Raw genomic sequence first — 20,563 nt, 5'->3', positions numbered from 1 at the left:
ATTAACTCACCTCTAAATTTGTTGATTGGCAAATATAGAAAAGTGGTGCTAAAAAAGTGTTTTGGATGAGGATGGGAGTGCATCTTTTGCCATGTAACACTTATAAATAGAAAGCATAACAGGAAGAATGGGATTCCTATAACAGATCTGCATGAGCAAGAGAATTAGGAAGGATGGAAAGTGGGGGTATGGTGCACAGCTCACCCACAGAGCACTCACAAGAACACCTTAAACAGGTCACATTGTCTATTGGCCTGTAATCTACTGAATTTAATGAAGATTTTCATATGATTCTGTTGACCAGCCATGTGCATGTAAACCTATGAGATCCTTCTGCAAAAAACCATACAGTTATTGTTCTGTAAAGTGATTCACACTTTCTATATAGACTTTAATTGTAGAGAGCATCAGGAAAGGAAGTCCCATGCCCCTAGAAAGCTGATTATCCTCCAATTTTAAATGAGAAAGCAGACTTGTCTGAAAATGTTTCCAGTATGTTTAGAATGATGTCACTCTTTATCGTTAATGCAATCAGGTGCTTTTTGATCACCTAGTCATTCATTTGCACAGCAGTTAGGCCCTAGAAGTAACTCTAAAGGTGAAAGCCCGCTGGAACATTGATTTGCCCTAATGCAGTATATTTGTATAATAGGGTTAAAATATTTCCATCTCAAGATTGGACCTCAGCTTAGATAATGAGTCTGCATGTGCGTGGATTTCCCCCACACGCACTCATACACACTATCACACATACCAAGAAGTTCCTCAGAAGTTGTTGGCAGCCTACATTACTGGCATATTTCCAGTGAATTAACAAAAGCAGAAACATTTCTGGTTGATGATACAGTTTCTTACAAATCACTTCCCAGCCTTTCCTTCAGTCACTATTTCTTAAAACATGAAAAAAGAAAAGGTACTTTTAATTTGAAAAGTGGCCTGTAAACTTCATATGGGAGGAAGGGAGAATTTGCCAAAGTGATTAAGTCCATGTGTGAATGACTAAGTGAAAGCTTCGGGCATTCTGTCTTACGTTATTTTCACATTGCTTTTTTTTTTTTTTCCAATTTACACAACTATGTGGGTGGCCACATGTCTATTTGTTTGCCTTGTTTTTCAACAAGTGAAACTAGAGGTTGAGAAAGGGAGGCTATAGGGTCATGATTTTTAACTCATAGAAGTCATGGTTTTATTATTTTCAGATTGAGCCGATGTGCAACTGAACAAGTTATCTCATTAGCAGAGCCCAGAAACAGATGGCAGTTGTGCATATGAAGTTACTTTTGTGCTGCTTACATACTTGAGAACATTCTTATCTTTCATTTTGCTTATACAGTGAGTGGTACACCCCCCACTTACAGAGCTGGCATAATAAGACAGAGTTGGAATACCAATCTTTAGATAAGAATTTTACAAAGAGAAAAACACCCATATCATTTTGGCGTTTGTCATATTGATGCTAAAAATAAGCAATCCTCCTTAATATACCCTGCTAACCTTCTATGATGTATTTGGTAATGGAAACTGACCCTAAGAACTCTACAATTGGCTCAAAATGTATGGTAAATTCTTAATCTAGTATTCAAAGTGAGCATGTTCCTTACTTTAAAGGTTATATATTAATAGATTTTTACATTACTTTAATAATACATGCTGGCAAGGAATTCCAACCATGCATTTCCCCTCTTTTACTCAGCCTAACTTCACTTATTATATAACAAGGTGACTAAAGTTAATGACAATACACTGAATTCTTAAAAAATGTAAAGAGAATGAATGTTATGTGCTTTCACCACAAAAATGATAACTATGAGAGGTAATGCATTTGTTAATTAGCTAGATTTAACCACTTCACAGTGTGTGTGTTTGTGTGTATGTATGTGTGTGTATTATAATATACATTTCAAAACATTATAGAATAAAACGTTATCTGCCCATAACCAAAAATGTAAGATATTAAAGTGGTATCGAGAACACCATGCAAAAATAAAAGCCTGGCCTCCCACAATATATAAATGGTAGTATGTAATTTATCTCAATACAGTATTTTCTTTCGCAGATACATGATTTTTCACATCCTAGTTGGCAGCAGTTCTCACAACTTCTCTACAGGAACAGCATCATGATCAATTCTACCAAGAGCACCCTTTTGTTATTTTTCCTTTCATTTTTCCTTCATTTTGCCTCATGACTTTCATCTCCCTTCATGCATACATAGATTTCAAATATGCCTTATCTATTTTCTTGTCCATTCATGCACCATTATAAAGCATAGGTTTCTTATGTGCTTTTAGTTGTTCATAACATTTTTGTATATATACCCACCATATATAATCTATGTGTTCACATAACAGTAAACACTTGGTTACTGCTAACTTCTCTCACTATCACAAAACACTGCATGAACATGCTCATGGTTTTGACTTTATGGACCTGTACAAGAAATTTTTAATATCATATGTTTAGTATTTCCATATAAACACATAATTTCATTAAGTACTATCAAATGCTTCCCAAAATGACTATACTGCTTTATACTGCTTCCAGTAGTATTTCATGAAGTTTCTTGTTTCCACACATCCACATATGTCCATGTTTGCCAATCTGATGGATTTAACCTGGCAAAAAAAAAAAATTGCCCCTCTTATGATTACTAGCGGAATTGATAATCTACCATTTTTTACAATTAGTCAATTTCTGTATTGTCTTCTGTGGATTGACCATTCATTCATATATTTTGCCTATATTCTTTTGGAATTTCTTATGTGTTATCAAAAATCAGAATAGGAATGGTCATATTCTTTGACCCAGTATTTCTAGATATTAAATGTATACTTATTTTGAATATTCTCCAGATTTGTCATCTATGTCCTTGAACATATGTGTAACATGGCCAAATCCACCAGTTTTCTTGTAAATTACTGCTAGAGGAGTTTGAGGCTACAGTGAGCTATGTTCATGCCACTGCACTTCAGACTAAACAACAAAAGAGACTCTGTAAACAAAATAGTAAATAAATTATTCCTAGACCAATTTATCTTAAGAAACATTTTCCTCCCTCACAGTAATAGACATTCTCCTATCTGTATATTTATGTATATTTGTGTGTATTTATACACATGTAGATATGTATCTCGTTGTATTACTTTAACATTTAAAACTTAGTTATTTGGATTTCACTCTTTTATATGCTCTGAGGTATGGATTCAACTTTATTTAATAGGCTATTTTTCCCAAGACAATTACACAGAACACCTATGTCTATTATTGCTCATTGATTTATGGTGCTATTATTACCATATATCAGTTTATCCTATACTTATAACTCAATGTGCCAGCTCTGTAATATTTTTATGTCTATTTATCTGTATCTATTTTTTATTCCCACACTATTTTATTTGCTTAGCAAATATAAAAAAGGTAAATAAAACATAAGACTACACCTCAATAAATAAACTTGATTAAGAAATAAAATATTGGAGAGAGATCCAAGATGGCTGATTACTAGCAGCTCAGGATTGTAGCTCCTAGTGAAAGTGCAGAGAACGAGAGGACACCACACTTTCAGATGAATTTTTGTTGCTCACAGACCAGGAGATTCCCAGCAGAGGAGCCCCACGGGTCGCCAGTGCAACTTTTGTGGCTGGCCTGGCGGTTTTGCCGGTGCCCCGGTGCTGCGGTTCTTGGTGCAGAGTAAACGGGTCTGGGTCCCCTTTTAGTCGACCTTTGGAGCTCCGGGAAGGCAGAGTCGCCTATTCAGCTGATGGAAAAACGAACTCAAGAAGGAAGCCAGACTGGAGATTTCCGGGGCAGAAAAGCACCACGCATCTTAACGCCGCTGTTTTGGCTGGCGCAGTGAGTTGCTCAGATTCTGGTGCTGGGAATCAACAAGTTGGACATCCACTCAGAGACCTAATTTGAAAGTTGGTAATTACAAAGACAACAGGTGGATAAATTTACAGTGATGGGAAGAAACCAGCGTAAAAACGCTGAGAATGCCTAAAATCAGAATGCCTCTCCCTCTACAGAGGATCTCAGTTCCTCATCAACAAGGGAACAAGGCCTGATGGAGAACGAGTGCGTTCCATTAACAGATTTAGGCTTCAGAAGGTGGATAATAAGAAACTTCTGTGAGTTAAAAGAACATGTTCTAGCCCAATGTAAAGAAACTAAGAACCTTGAAAAAAAGGTTTGATTAAATCCTAACGAGAATAGACAATCTAGAGAGGAATATAAGTGAATTAACGGAACTGAAGAATACAATACGAGAATGCCATGAAGTATGCACAGGTTTTAACAGTTGAATTGATCAAGCAGGAGAAAGGATATCAGAGGTTGAAGACCAACTTAATGAAATGAGAAGACAAGATTAGGGAAGAAAGAGTAAAAAGGAATGAGCAAATTTCCAAGAAATATGGGACTATGTGAAAAGACCTAATTTACGTTTGATAGGTGTACCTGAATATCATGAAGAGAATGAATCCAAGCTGGAAAATATCCTTCAGGATATTATTCAGGAAAACTTTCCCAACCTAGTAAGGCAGGAAAATACTCAACTTCAGGTAATACAGAGAACACCACAAAGATATTCCTCAAGTAGAGGAACCCCAAGACACATAATCATTAGATTCACCAGGATTGAAATAAAGGAGAAAATTCTAAGGGCAGCTAGAGAGAAAGGTCAGGTTACCCATAAAGGGAAGCCTAACAGACTCACAGCAGATCTCTCAACTGAAACCCTACAAAGTAGAAGAGAGTGGGGGGTCAATATTCAATATCCTCAAAGAATTTGCAATCCAGAATCTCATATCCAGCCAAATGAAACTTCATAAATGAAGGAAAAATAAAATTTTTCATGAACAAGCAAGCACTCAGAGATTTCATCACCACCAGGCCTGCTTTACAAGAGCTCCTGAAAGAGGCTCTACACACAGAAAGGAACAACCAGTATCAGTCATCCCAAAAACCTACCAAAAGGTAAAGAATATCTCCATAATGAAGAATCTATATCAACTAATGAGCAAAATAGCCAGCTAGCATTAAACGACAATATTAAACTCACAAATATCAATATTAATCCTAAATTTAAATGGATTAAATGCCCCGATCAAAGACACGTACAGGCAAATTGAATAAAAAGTCAAAACCCATTAGTTCACTGTATCCAGATCCATCTCATAAGCAAGGACACACAAAGACTCAAAACATAGGGTTGGTGAAAGACTTACCAATCAAATGGAGAGCAAAAAAAGGGAAAAAAAAAAAAAAAAAAAAAACAGGAGTTGTAACTTTCATCTCTGACAAAAGAGACTTTAATAGTAACAAAGACTAAAAGAAACAAAGAAGGACATTACATAATGGTAAAAGGATCAATGCAACAACAGGAGTCAATGATCATAAATATATATGCACCCAATATAGGAACACCCAGATACATAAGACAAGTTCTTAATGACTTATAAAGAGACTTGGACTCCCGCACAATAATAGCTGGAGACTTTGACATCACGTTGTTAATATTCGACGGATCAACGAGATAGAAAATTAACAGGGACTTCTATGATTTGAACTCAGACCTGGAACAAGTAAACTTAATAAACATTTACAGAACTCTCCACCCCAAATTCACAAAACATACATTCTTCTTAGTACCACATCACACCTATTCTAAAAGTGACTACATTATTGGAAGTAAATCACTCCTCAATAATTGCATAGCATTTCACAGGTTTAAATGAAATATTGGTTGGCTGCTTGTTTGTTATTTTCCTCCCTTATTCCTTCCTGTCTCCATTGTTAAGCACAATTATTGGCATAAAAGAGGTTTTTAATACCCATTTTTAGACTGCATTCTAGCCTGGGCAATAAAGCAAGACTCCCGTTCTCTCTCCCTCTTTCTTTTCCTCTTTCTTTCTCTTTTTCATTCTTTTTTTTTTCTTTCTTTCTTTCTTTTTTTATTTTTTCCCTTAAGAAAAAAAAAAAAAGAAAAAAGAAAATTCTGAATTCAGAAAGGTGAGTCTCTTTCTTTCAAAAAAAAAAGAAAGAAAATATTGCTAGCATCTGTCCTAATCAATACACCATGCCTTCTGTCCAAAAATGATGACTCTCCTGATCTTTAACACTATGATTATTTTGATATGCATTAGTTAACCATCAGACATCTGATAAGTTTTAAATACTGTTTGGTTATTTATTTATAGCTTAATTATTTTATGGTAGAGAACACACCATGTATGATTTCACTCTTTTGAAATTTGTAGACACATGCTCTATCCCATACAACAGGTCAATTTTTTAAAGGTTTTATGTATATTTTAAAATGATGTCTTCTACTGTTTGTCTCTCTGGTGGTTCAATCTTCTGTATGCTTCTTTGGCTTAATGACTTTTTTTCTTGTTTTATAAATTTCCAGGAGTGTATTAAAATTTCTCATTAAATACCTGGTATTGTCATTTTCTCATTTCAAATCCTCCTATTTTTCCAAAATTAAAGGGTATGTTATTTTTATATATAATTTGAATGTATACATCTTCCTGGAAACCTATCTTTTAATCTTATTGGCAAATATTTAACTCACTGCTAAAATTTGGGTTACGTTTTCCATCTTATTATTGCTTTCTACTTACTCTTCCCATCCTGTGTTTGCTTTTCTCTCTTTTTACATAGTAGTTTATTTTGGGTTGAATGAGCATTCTCTGTTACTCTATTACTCTTCTCCTTTGTTTCTTTTACAGTTACTCTAGAGAGCATAACGTGAATCCCTCTATGTATACACTCATAAGTGAACATCCGTGATGACTAAAAAAAGCACCTTATTTTCTCTAGGAAAATGTGAGGATCTTAGAATGCCTTAGCTCTATTACTGCCCCCTCCTCTTGACTTACATGCTATTGTTGCCATGTACTTTAACTGCAAAAAATATTTTAAATCTGTGAGCCATTTGTATTGTTTTTAGTGTAGTCAAAATTCATTGAGATTTATCCACACATTTAACTTTCTGCTGTTCATCATTATATCCTAATTTTTGAGGTTCCAACTAGGATTATGTTTCTTCTCATTGAAAGACCACATACTATCATTTTCTTTGCTGCAGATTTAATAACATTAAATTCTCTTATTTTCTGTTTGTTTAAAAAAAAAAAAAACGTTTGGAAGACAGAGGTGGGCAGATCGCTTGAGCCCCAGAGTTCAAGATCAGCCTGAGAATATGATGAAACACTGTCTGTACCAAAAACACAAAAATTAACCGGACATGGTGGTGCGTTCCTGTAATCTCAGCTACTCTGGAAACTGAGGCAAAAGGATCACTTGAACCCAGGAGGCTGAGGTTGCAGTGAGCTGAGATCATGCCACTGGACTCCAGCCTGCATAACAGAGCAAGACCCTGTCTCAAAAATAAAAAAAAATTTAAAAATATTAAGAAAAGGAAAAAAGAAAAAGGTAAAAGAGCATCAATCTTACTTGAAAAATCCACTACAAGATCATTTCTCTTGACTTTATCAGAAAGATAAGTCACAGAAATTAAGTCAGGAAGGGCAGTTTCCTCCAAGAAGAAGCAGAAAGAAAACACTGGCTTACCTATGGGAAAGCATAGGAAGAAGAGCTGAGGCTGCCATACAAATGCGTAAGCAAAGGAGGAGATCCAAGAAACTTTCTCTCAGCGGTACAAGTATGCAACAGAGGAACAATCACTACTGTGGGAAGAAACATATCACTTGCTCTTACCCAAGCTCACCACATAAAAGGAACGAAAGTCCCAAACTGCTAGGGAAGAACAGCAATCCCTCTCTCTCCCATGGCACAGATAAAAATTCATTAGGTCTGAAGAAAAGTAGAAAAGTACTGTTTTTATTTCACATTTATTTTCTTGAAGGATTTTTAAAATAATCAGTTGACATTTATTTTCTTTCATTTCTTTAATAATTCTGTTATTTCTGTCTTATTTTTGCTGTCTTATTTCTTATTTATGCTTCTTTGAAAGCAATCTCTCTTTTAAATCTTCTAAATTTATTGTTGTCTTTGGTTTTCAACAGTTTTGCTGCAATGTTGAGGTCTCATTTTATCTATAATTATTATGTTTGAAATGTGTATTGCTTTTGAACTTATAGTTTTATGGCTTTTATCAATTTTTGAAATTTTTCAGACATTTCAATTTAAATGTTGCTTCTGTCCCATTCCATAGTTTACTTCTGAAATCTCAAATATAAATATGTTAGACCTTATTGTTCTGTCTTTATTTCTCTTGTTTGTCTTCTGTCCTTCCTGAATTTATGTCTCTCTATGGTTTTTCCGGATTATTTTCTTCTCTGATGTTTTGCAACTTTGCATTCTTTCTTTATCAACATGTATTTTGTTGTAAAGCCCATTCAGTGAGCACTTAGATTTGGTTCACAGTATGCAAACTCACTTTGTCAGGGTCATCAAAGGCTTTCCCTTTGCTTAATACAGCACTCACTCTTCATTTATCATCATATTGGACCTATAATCAGCAAGTTCTATGCCTGATCACCCAATCCCAATAGAAAATATTAACTTTTTTCGCATAATCTCCTTGATATCCTATTTTTATTGCTTTTTAAAAATGTAATTCTAGTAAACCTTGGCAGAGTTTAGCGGCAATTTCCATTCTTCTGTTGAAACCCTGCTAATAAGGTATTATTTTCATTACCTTCAATTGCATTGAAATCTGATTTGACTATAAAAAGTTCAAATCCATGGGGCATTTCTACTATATTTATATATTTTTTAAAAAGCAAAATATTTATATTAAAATGTTATGGAGTTGACTTCTGTGTATTTCAGGAAGAGTCACATTGTCTACCAAATTCACATGATATAAACTCAAAGCTTAAAAAGTACTTACCTACTGAACTACTTAATGAAAAAAACAAAATTTTGTATTTTGTGGCTTTTGCCATATGGAATAAATCAGGATTAAAACATAAACTAAAAAATCTATTAATCTTCCCAGCATTTCCAAATATCTGTATATTTTGTGCTTTTTAGATGTTTCAGTTTTTAAAGAACGTGTTTTGTGTCACATAACATACGATAACTAAGTATTAACTCGTTTAGACTACTTTAGGCCTGAAAATTATTTGTGCTAATTCTATTTGTTGTTTATTTATAGAACAAGATTTACCATTGCATAATGTAAGACCTCGACATTTGAAAAAAAAATTAAAAAATTGTAAGACAACAAGAAATGTCTGTAGCAGTTTGGAATCATTAAATGTAACATCTAGAAAAGAGGCTGGAAAAACAAATTATTAAATCTAAGATAATAGTGCCATTTCCAAATGCAAATAAAACACAAGTAATACTCAATTTTTTAAATAATACTATTATACAGGCATGCTTGTCTTTGCTTAGTTATGGCACATCAGGAATCACTTAATGCACTGCTTACCTCTCTTAATACCTTCAGGTACTTTCAATTCCTTTGATAAAAATATATTGAATCTAGTTCTCCTCTAAACTGATAAGGGAGAAGCAGAACAGATAAGGAAAGAGAAAAATAATATGAAAGGAATTACAGCCAGAAAAATACTGACAAGATGATGAACGTAACAGGGATAGTTGAATATATGTAAATGTGGGCTTTTAATATTTTTTTAAATACCTATTGAATTTCTGGAATCTAATTTTGACTTCTTCCTCTTTGATTTTATGAATCATTAGTGTGCTGCTATTCAATATCTTTTGATGAAAACTATATTTCCTTTGGAAATTTTAACTACTCAGTTTCATGTATGCTGCATAGTGTGATTTGATACAGACTCATGAAATTATAGCAATGTATTGACTCTGATTCTATGGTCTCTGCCTCTTTGCATGCCTGAGGATATGCTACAGAACAAAGTCAACAACACACTCACTACAGTCTCAGGGACAGGTGCTCAGAGGAAAAACTATTCACCATTTATGGATTCCAAGTACTTTGCTGTGCCCTGAGGCACTGCTATATAAAAGAGTGTGCCAAGTGATTGGTGAAAGAAATGGATCAGCAAGCCTCCACCAGCTGTGACACACAGCATTGGGAGATGACTGTGCTGTTGTGTTAGGCTTCTCGCACCATTTTCTGATGGGCTTGATAAATTTGATCTCTATAAATGCCAGATTTTGTCACCAAGCCAAGAAGTTTTTAGAAACTTCCCTCATACTTTTTTTTTTTTTTTTTTTTTTTTTTTTGAGACAGAGTTTCACTCTGTTGCCAGGCTGGAGTGCAGTGGCACGATCTCAGCTCACTGCAACCTCTGCCTCCCAGGTTCAAGTGATTCTCCTGCCTCAGCATCCCAAGAAGCTGGAACTACAGGCACTCACAACCACCCCCAGCTAATTTTTGTATTTTTAGTAGAGATGAGGTTTCACCATGTTGGCCAGGATGATCTCAATTTCCTGACCTTGTGATCCAACATCTGGGCACCACAAAGTGCTGAGATTTCAGGCATGAGCCACTTCGTCTGGCCACTTTTATTGTGCGAAAATGCAAATGATCTTGTCATTAGGAAAAACTCACCTGAAAAACCTTTGTAAATTATGCCATGGAGAAAAAAGGAACTGGCAAAAGAAAGATGTGCTTTTTTTATTATGCTTGAATCTATTGTTATAGTGACAGATTTTTCTTGGTGGCATTATCTTCAGCATGGGTTAGACTCACAGGATCTTTGGAAAAAAGTTTGAACTATATTATTTTTGGAACAAATCAGAATTGTTTCTTTATTTGTTGTATATTTTATTGAGGTTTATAATTCCTTATCATTATAATAAGTTTAAATATGAGGGGTTGTTTTATGAGAGCTTACGTGTTTATGTTAATAAGCAGAATCTCCAGAGATTGCTCTAGTCTTTCTACCTAATATAATTTTTTGCTGTAATATGATTGCATTAAATTTAAAAATAGTACAACATATGATCCTTATAAATAAAAGTTTCTGCCAATAAAAGACTGTGTTTAGTTCACAATTAATTTTGGTTTTCATAACCAATTAGTTGGTGACACTGAATCAGAAACAAATAAAATATTCTCAGTTAGATAGGGCATTTTATACACTTTCTAGTTCATCACTTTTCATCCATCTATCTTATACATTTTAATAAACTCTTTGAAATCAAAATAGTTTGAAATACCTAATAAATAATAGTGAAAGAAGATGAGGTCTGATAACCTAAGAAAGTGCATGTCCAAACACAGGAGGGCAAATCTGGAGTTCAAAACAATATTAAGAAAGCAAACAAAAACTCTAGATACAAGATGGCACATCAATAACATGTAGCCTCTAGACATCTCATAAAAGTTATTGTTGATAGCACATATGTATATCCTTAAAGCGTTATACTGAAAAAAAAATTTAACTCTTGTACTTTTAATCAACTGTTGACTTTAAAACACTATACAAGATGATAATCACCCCATGAAATCAATTGAATTTTTTTTATGATTAAGTATAGAGTTTGAGTACAAACTTGAGGATAGCCACCTGAAAAACACAGGCTCCAAATGAAGAATATCAGTGTTCCAAAGTAAGGAAATTGAAGATTCACTTAACAAGGCAGAGATGGAGAAATGTTAGCAGGATTATAAAACCAATTGAATGTTTTTAATATTCATCAAAAAAACAGAAATATAAATGCTAGAATTTATGAAATTTAATAATTTATAATGAATAATTTCACATAAATAAATAGATAAGCACATACTACTTTTAGCCTGATGGAGATACACATTTTTTCAAAGATAATGGTAGTTAGAAACATATGGATATCATTAAGGAAAACATGTATTTTTAAACAATATGCTAAATAAATATTACACAATAATTTACATCCACTGATAAACATTTATGCTTCAACTACAATTTGTAAATTATATCGAAAGTAAAATAATGTGAGCTCAGATACTCAGTGTGATAGAAACTCATACAGTAATAGTAAAATATACAAAATCAAAGTTCAAATCAAAATAAGTCTTGACAGAAAATTGTACCATCATCTACAATCTCTTCCTTAGATCATGTTAGAATTTTACAACTTAAGAAATAATGCAAAGGATATATGTATATACTATATATGGAAGAAAGGGTGGAAAGAGATAAAGAACAATTTGTTATAGAACTTAACTAAAGTTTAACTCACACATGCTTTCTTAGTAAAACCACCGATGCTAAAATTGTGCTGTAGCAAATTATACAGAAATATACCAAAATTAGAAATCTTTAAGCTCCATCTAACACTTGGTTCTTGCAATATCCTGACAAAGTTCATTTGAGATCATCTTACATAATTTGTCTGAGTTGAATTAAGTAATTAAAAAGAACATATCATGCTATTACTTATTATATAACAAATGTATGCTTAAAGACCCAACATTTAACATGCTAGGATTTGCCAAAAGTTGCAATTACAATTGCTTAACATTCAGGCAAAGAAAAAATAATTCAGCAAAAATCTACACTACATATTTCTGCTGTTTGAAATTCAAAAAAAATATTTCCACAAACTTAAACCTTATCAAAACAGTTATATCAAAAGATTGAAACTCATAGTGTAAAAAACAATTTGAGATTTTTGTGTTTTCTTTAATAATTATTTTTGGCAATCAGAAATAATTGAATTTTTTTCAATAATAGTTAAGTGATTATTCTGGTAATCAGAAATAATGATGAAAGTACAAGAATAATGAATTTGCTGTGAGAAAACCTTGAAGAATTATAAAAAGAGACCTAGAAGAGAGGGCATGGTGTCTGCTTCACAACATATAGAAACTTTCCTTTAATTTTGTTGTTGCTGTTGTTGAAAACAAGCATGTATAGAATTATAATACACTATTAGAGATACCAGCTTAACATCCTCGCTTTATTGCTTATGAAGCTCAAATCCAAGCAGGAACATGAAGTTACAAGAGCAATGAATTTACTGTTAGAAAACCTTGGATCAAATCCCACATCCAACCATTATAGAGAAAGTTAACTTAACAAGGCTGGGGCTTAGTTTATCACTATGTAAAATGACAATAATACCTGGCATACTTCCTTGAGAACTTCACTAAGAATTACATAAATTGCTTCTGTGGAAGCACTGTGTGAATTGCCATATCATAAATATGTTATTATTTTATTATCACATTCACTAATAATGTAATAAAAGCCTTATGTTAACATAAACTCTGGCACTCACACATATAAAATGACAATTGTTTTTGCAAATTTTCAGTGCCTGGAGCCACAGATCATTTAAAATGTCATTCTCATACTATAATTATTTTAGTGAGACTTCCGCCCAAAATTGTATAATATAGCATTTTCAAATAAATTTTTTAATGAATACTTCAGCATGTTACATGAGTATGTATGGTAATTTAAACTTTAATAAATATTTTCTGATGTTATTCAGAATTCTTAAATAACCAATCTAGTTTTTTTAAAAATAAAAAGGAAAGAGCAATACACAATTTTTGCATTTTTCCACCCATACCTACTCCAATAGGCCACTTTATTGTAAACTGAATACAGAATAGAGAAAATGTCTCATCATAGATCTAATCTGATGTAGGATAGATTTTAAATTTTGCCTCATTTTTGGATAGGACAATTGCAAGCTAAGAATTTAATAATAAAATATGTCCATGGTAGAAGTAAATCAAATCTTTTTTCAAGCTTCACAGAATTTACCAAGCTAAAGGTATGCTGAAAAGAAGTTCACAATTCCAAAATAATTAAACACTGTAAGCAAAAATCAGCAGTCTTAATACCAATAGAATTAGACAATGAAGAACTTCAACAAGTAATCCTAACAGGATGAAAATATATATATTAAAAAAAGGGGGGTGGGACATTTCCACCAAGATGGCCAAATAGGAAGAGCTCTAGTCTGCAGTTCCCAGTGAGAGTGTTATAGAAGGCCAAGGATCTCTGCATTTCCAACTGAGGTATCAGGTTCATCTCATTGGGATTGGTTAGATAGTAGGTAAGGCCCAGAGAGGGCGGGATGAAGCAGGGTGGAGCATCGCCTCACCTGGGAAGTGCAAGGGGCCAGAGAACTCCCTCTCCTAGCCAAGGGAAGCCATTAGGAACTTTTTCTGACACTCTGGCACTCTGGTTCAGACACTGCGCTATTTCCATAATCTTCACAATCCATAAACCAGGAGACTCCCTCTAATGCCTACAACACCAGTGCCCTGGGTTTTCAGCACAAAACTGGTTGGCTGCTTTAGCCATAGCAGTTTTTTTTTTTTTTCTTATACCCCAGTTGTGCCTGGAATGCCAGTGAGACAGAACTGCTCATTTCCCTGAAAAAGGGGGCTAAAGCCAGGGAGCCAAATATCTGGGGCAGCTCCCACCCCCACGAAGACCAGCAAGCTAAGATCCACTGGCTTGAAATTCTCACAGCCAGCATAGCAGTCTGAGCTTGACTTGGGACATTGGAACTTAGCATGGGGAGGGGGCATCTGCCATTGCTGAGGCTCATGTAGGCAGTTTTAACCTTACCTGTATAAACAAAGTTTTTGGGAAGTTTACACAACTGAGTGGAGCCTACAGCAACTCAGCAAGTCCTCTGAAGGCAGACTGTCACTAGACTCCCTTACTGCTTGGCAAGGCATCTCAGAATAAAGGTAGCAGCCTGTCAGGCACTTATAAATAAAGCCCCCACCTTCCTGGGGCAGAGCAGCTGGGAAAAGGGGTGGTTGTGGTTTCTGGTTCATTAGACTTAAACATCCCTGCCTGGCAGCTCTGAAGGGAGCAATGGATCTCTCAGCACAGCACTTGAGCTCCAATAAGAGACAGATTGCCTCCTCAACTGGCTTCCTGATCCCCAGGTGTCCTGACTGGGAGACACCTCAGACAGGAGTGCTTTGGCTGGCATCTGGTGGGTACCCTTCTGGGATGAAGCTATCAGAGGAAGGAACAGGCAGCAATCTTTGCTATTCTGCAGCCCCCATGGGTGATTCCTAGGCAGCAGGGTCTGTAGTGGACCTTCAGAAAACTCCAGCAGACCTGCAGCAGAGGGACCTAACTGTTAGAAGGAAAACTAACAAACAGAAATAGCTTCAACAACAGACAGGTCATCCACTCAGAGACCCCAACTAAAAGTTACCAGCTTCAAAGACCAAAGGTAGATAAACCCACAAAGATGGAAAGAAACCAGTGCAAAAAGGCTGAACTCTCCAAAAACCAGAATGCCTCTCCTCCAAGGGTTCACAATGCCTCGCCAGCAAAGGAACAAAACTGGAGGGAGAATGAGTTTGATGAATTGACAGAAGCAGGCTTCAGAAGGTGGGTAATAACAAACTTCCCCAAGCTAAGGGAGCATATTCTAACCCAGTGCAAGCAAGCTAACAACCCTGAGAAAAGGTTAGACAAAATGCTAACTAGAATAACCAGTGTAACGAAGAACACAAATGACTTGATGGAGCTGAAAAACACGGCACAAGAATTTCACGAAGTATATACAAGTTTGAAGAGCCAAATTGATCAATCAGAGTAAAGGATATCAGAGATTGAAGATCAGCTCAATGAAATAGAGTAAGAAGGCAAGATTAGAGAAAAAAGGGTGAGAATAAATGAACAAAGCCTCCAAGAAATATGGGATTATGTGAAAAGACCAAATCTACATTTGATCAGTGTACCTGAAAGTGACAGGGAGAATGAAACCAAGTTGAAAAACACTTTTTAGAATATTATCTAGGAAAACTTCCCCAACCCAGCAAGGCAGGCCAACATTCAAATTCAGAAAATACAGAGAACACCACAGAGATATTCCTTGAGAAGAGCAACCCAAAGGCACATAATTGTCAGGTTTACCAGGGTTGAAATGAAGGAAAAAATGCTAAGGGCAGTCAGAGAGAAAGGTCGGGTTACCCATAAAGGGAAGTCCATCAGACTCACAGCAGATCTTAGCAGAAACCCTACAGGCCAGAAGACAGTGGGGGCCAACATTCAACATCCTTAAAGAAAATAATTTTCAATCCAGATTTCATATCCAGCCAAGCTAAACTTCATAAGCAAAGAAGAAATAAAATCCTTTATGGATAAGCAACTGCTGAGAGATTTTGTCACCACCAGGCCTGGATACAAGAGCTCCTGAAGAAAGCACTAAACATGGAAAGAAACAATCAATACCAGCCACTGCAAAAACATACCAAATTGTAAAGACCATCCACACTATGAAGAAACTGCATCAACAAACAGGCAGAACAGCCAGCTAGCATAAAAATGGCAGATCAAATTCACACATAACAATATTAACCTTAAATGTAAATGGGCTAAATGCCCCAATCAAAAGACACAGACTGGCAAATTGGATAAAGTTTCAAGACCCATCAGTGTGCTGTATTCAAGAGACCCATGTCATTGCAAAGACACACATAGACTCAAAATAAAGGGATGGAGGATGACTTACCAAGCAAATAAAGAGGGAAAAAAAAAAAAAAAAAGCAGGGATTGCAATCCTACTCTCTGATAAAACAGACTTTAAACCAACAAAGATCAATGAGACAAAGAAGGGCATTACATAATGGCAAAGTGATCAATGCAATAAGAAGAGCTAACTATTCTAAATATATATGTACCCAACACAGGAGCAGCGAGATATATAAAGCAAGTTCTTGGACCTACAAAGAAACTTAAACTCCCACACAACAATAATGGCAGACTTTAACACCCTACTGTCAATACTAGACAGATCAATAAGACAGAAAATTAACAAAAATATCCAGGACTTGAAATCAGATCTGGACCAAGCAGACCTAATAGCCATTTACAGAATTATCCACCCCAAATAGACAGAATATACATTCTTCTCAGCACCACATTGCAGTTATTCTAAAATTGACCACATAATTGGAAGTAAAACACTCCTCAGCAAATGCAAAATAATAGAAATCATAAGTCTCTCAGATCACAGTGGAATCAAATTAAAACTCAGGATTAAGAAATTCACTCAAAACTGCACAACTACATAGAAACAGAACAACCTGCTCCTGAATGACTACTGGATAAATAATGAAATGAAGGCAGAATTAAAGATGTCCTTAGAAACCGATGAGAATGAAGACACAACATACCAGAATCTCTGAGACAAATTTAAAGCAGTGTCTAGAGGGAAATTTATAGCACTGAATGCCCACAAGAGAAACATGGAAAGATCTAAAATCAACACCCTAATGTCATGATTAAAAGAACTAGAGGAACACAATCAAACAAATTCAAAAGCTAGCAGAAGACTAGAAATAACTAAGATAATAAATAACTAAGAGCTGGTACCAATTCCTTCTGAAACTATTACAAACAACACAAAAAGAGGGAATCCTGCCTAACTCATTTTATAAGACCAACATCATCCTGATACCAAAATCTGGTAGAGACACAACTAAAAAAGAAAATTTCAGGCCAATATCCATGATAAACACTGATGTGAAAATTCTCAATAAAATACTGGCAAACTGAATCCAACAGCACATAAAAAGCTTATCCATCATGATCAAGTCAGATTCATCCCTGGGATGCAAGGCTGGTTCAACATACACAAATCTACAAAAGCAGTTGATCACATAAACAGAACCGAAGACAAAAACCACATGATTATCTCAATAGGTGCAGAGAAGGCCTTTGACAAAATTCAACAGGCTTTTATGCTAAAAACTCTCAATAAACTAGGTATCAATGGAATGTATCTCAAAATGATAATGAGTGGGAAGACCCCCTCGCCTCTTTCTATTTCCCATTCTCCACCTTCTCCCTCCCCTCCCCTCCAGATGGGAAGGAGAGTGAAAAAGAAAATAATAATAATAAAATACCAAACAGCTGGGAAGATGACTCCCTTTTCCATTCCCAGCACCTCTGCTATCTATAAGCCTTGAAAGAGATGCAAATGAATGTTATCACTACCACCCGGAGACTGGCACTGGGCTACAATCCCATGTTTGCACAACCCGGGCTCCCTCCTGGAAATACCTCTGCCAACTAATAATTTACTGCCTTAGTTTTGTCTCTGTAAGCCCCCTCCCCTGCCTGTTTCTGCTCATGCTGTATATAAATTAGTAAATCAATGAAGCCAAAGGATTGTAAGGTTGGACATCCAGCAAGTGGACAATGACATAGTTTGCCTCAGTTTCCCCTTTAGTGTTGTAAGCCTATAAAAGGGGCAAGAAGCTGCTTCTCAGGGAGTTCAGTGAATAAGGCTGTAGCCCTCTGTAGCTCCCAGCCAAACAAAAAGCCACTTTCTTCCTCAGTTTGGTGTTTAAGAGGTTTGTTTCTCGCTGTTCCTGCATCAAAAAGAGCTATTTATGACAGACCCACAGCTAATATCATACTAAATGGGAAAAACTAGAAGCACTCCCTTTGAAAATGTGCAAGACAAGGATGCCCTTTCTCACCACTCTTATTCAACATAGTATTGGAAGTTCTGGCCAGTCCAATCACACAAGAAAAAGAAATGAAGAGTATTCAATTCAGAAAAGAGGAAGTCAAATTATCTCTATTTGCAGATGACATGATCGCATACTTAGAAGACCCCATCATCTCAGCGCAAAATCTCCTTAAGCTGATAAACAACTTCAGCAAAGTCTCAGGATACAAAATCAATGTGCAAAAATCACAAGCATTCATATACACATAGAGAGCCAAATCATGAGTGAACTCCCATTCACAATTGCTACAAAGAGAATAAAATACCTAGGAATACAACTAACAAGACATGTAAAGGACCTCTTTCAGAAGAACTACAAACCACTGCTTAAGGATATAAGAGAGGACACAAACAGATGGAAAAAATTCCATGCTCCTGCTTAGGAAGAATCAATATCGTGAAAATGGCCATACTGCCCAAAGTAATTTATAGATTCAATGCTATCCTCATCAAGCTACCATAGACTTTCTTCACAGAAATGGAAAAAAACACCTTAACCTTCATATAAAACCCAAAGAGAGCCCGCAGAGCCAAAACAATCCTAAGAAAAAAAAAGAAAAAATAAAAAAACAAAAACAAAGCTGGAGTCATCATGCTACCTGACTTCAAACATTACTACAAAGCTGCAGTAAATGAAACAGCAAGTACTGATACCAAAATAGAGCTACAGACAGTACAGGCATGACTTCCTCAGCAAATAAAATGAACAATGCCATCCATGTTTTAAAGCAAAAATAGTGTGTTGATCATTTCATGCTGCTAATTGTTATGCTCATGGGAATGAAATAATCCCATTGGGAAAAAGGAAATCCCAGAACTACCATCATGGAAATCAAATGTGCTGGCAAATCAAGAAAAACTTTGACCAAAATATCATTAAATTACTCAAGTTTTTCAATACAATATATATTTTATTCTTGTTTTCCTATTTCATCATCTAGAAGTCAATGCAAATGTTCCAATCTGTGAGCAATTACTAAGACAGGAGTGGTATTTATGCCATTGCTCAACTCCACCATCATTCTCACTAAATTTTTTTATTAAATAAAAGAGACTGTAGGATCATATATGCCTATATGATAAACTAGCTATTTAAAGTTCTGTATCTTGAAGTGGGTGGTGGTTTTATGGGTAAATAAATTGGCTAAAAAATCACTGAGCTGGGTGGTAAAATTTACCATGTGTACTTCTAGATCCTCTCTCTCTCTTTCTGTCTCTCTGTCTCTCTCTCTCTCTTTCTCATTAAATGTTATACTGTGGAAACCAGCCTGAATCACATTTCAAGTTTTATTTAATAGCCACTCCTATCTGACTATCTTGGTTATAGGATGTTACATTATGACAAGTAACATTTTAATACATTTTGTTGTACATGGCTTCTTGGTATAATAGGAAATATTTCTCTAGAGTAAACATGAAGTAAATTACTGAGTCTTTAAGTACATAAGTACTAAACTTTAATTGATGTTGACAAATTGCTCTCTCAAGTGGCTATATCAAATTACACCCTCCAAACAGTATGTGTAGGGAATTGCCTACTTCCCTATGCTCTCAGACAATCAATATTTATTTATTTATTTATTTATTTATTATGACTTTATTTACTGCACTCTAGGAAGTCAATTTCCAGTGAGATTGAGTATGACTTTGTTATTCATGTTATGTATTTCTTATGTAAGATACTTGTTCATATATATATATTTTATTCATATTAGCTTGGTTGTAGTATTTTTTTTTTGCTTGGGAGTCAATTCTTTATTCTTAACAGTAGTCTTTGCCAGTTATTAAAGACATATGTAATTTATCCAAATCTGTCATTTTGTAGATATTGTGTTCTATAATTCTAAAATGGCTGTGTACTTACATTTATCAATATTTTCTTTCTTTACATTGTTGGTGAGAGTGTAAATTAATTCATCCATTGTGTAAGACAGTGGGATAATTCCTTAAAAACCTAGAGAAAGAAGTACCATTCCACCCAGCAATCCAATTACTGGGCATATACCCAAAGAAATACAAAGTGTTGTTTCTTTTTTTATAAAGAAACATGCAAAATGTTCCTTGAAGTACTAGTCACAATAGAAAATACTTGGAATCAATGTAAATGCCCATCAGTGACAAACTGGATAAAAATAATGTGGTACATATACACAATGGAATA

Source organism: Sapajus apella, unplaced genomic scaffold (genome assembly GCF_009761245.1).
Source record: "Sapajus apella isolate SASKATOON/1434 unplaced genomic scaffold, GSC_monkey_1.0 scaffold27, whole genome shotgun sequence".
In the NCBI taxonomy this organism is placed as follows: Eukaryota; Metazoa; Chordata; class Mammalia; order Primates; family Cebidae; genus Sapajus; species Sapajus apella.
This window is presented reverse-complemented; position numbering follows the sequence as displayed.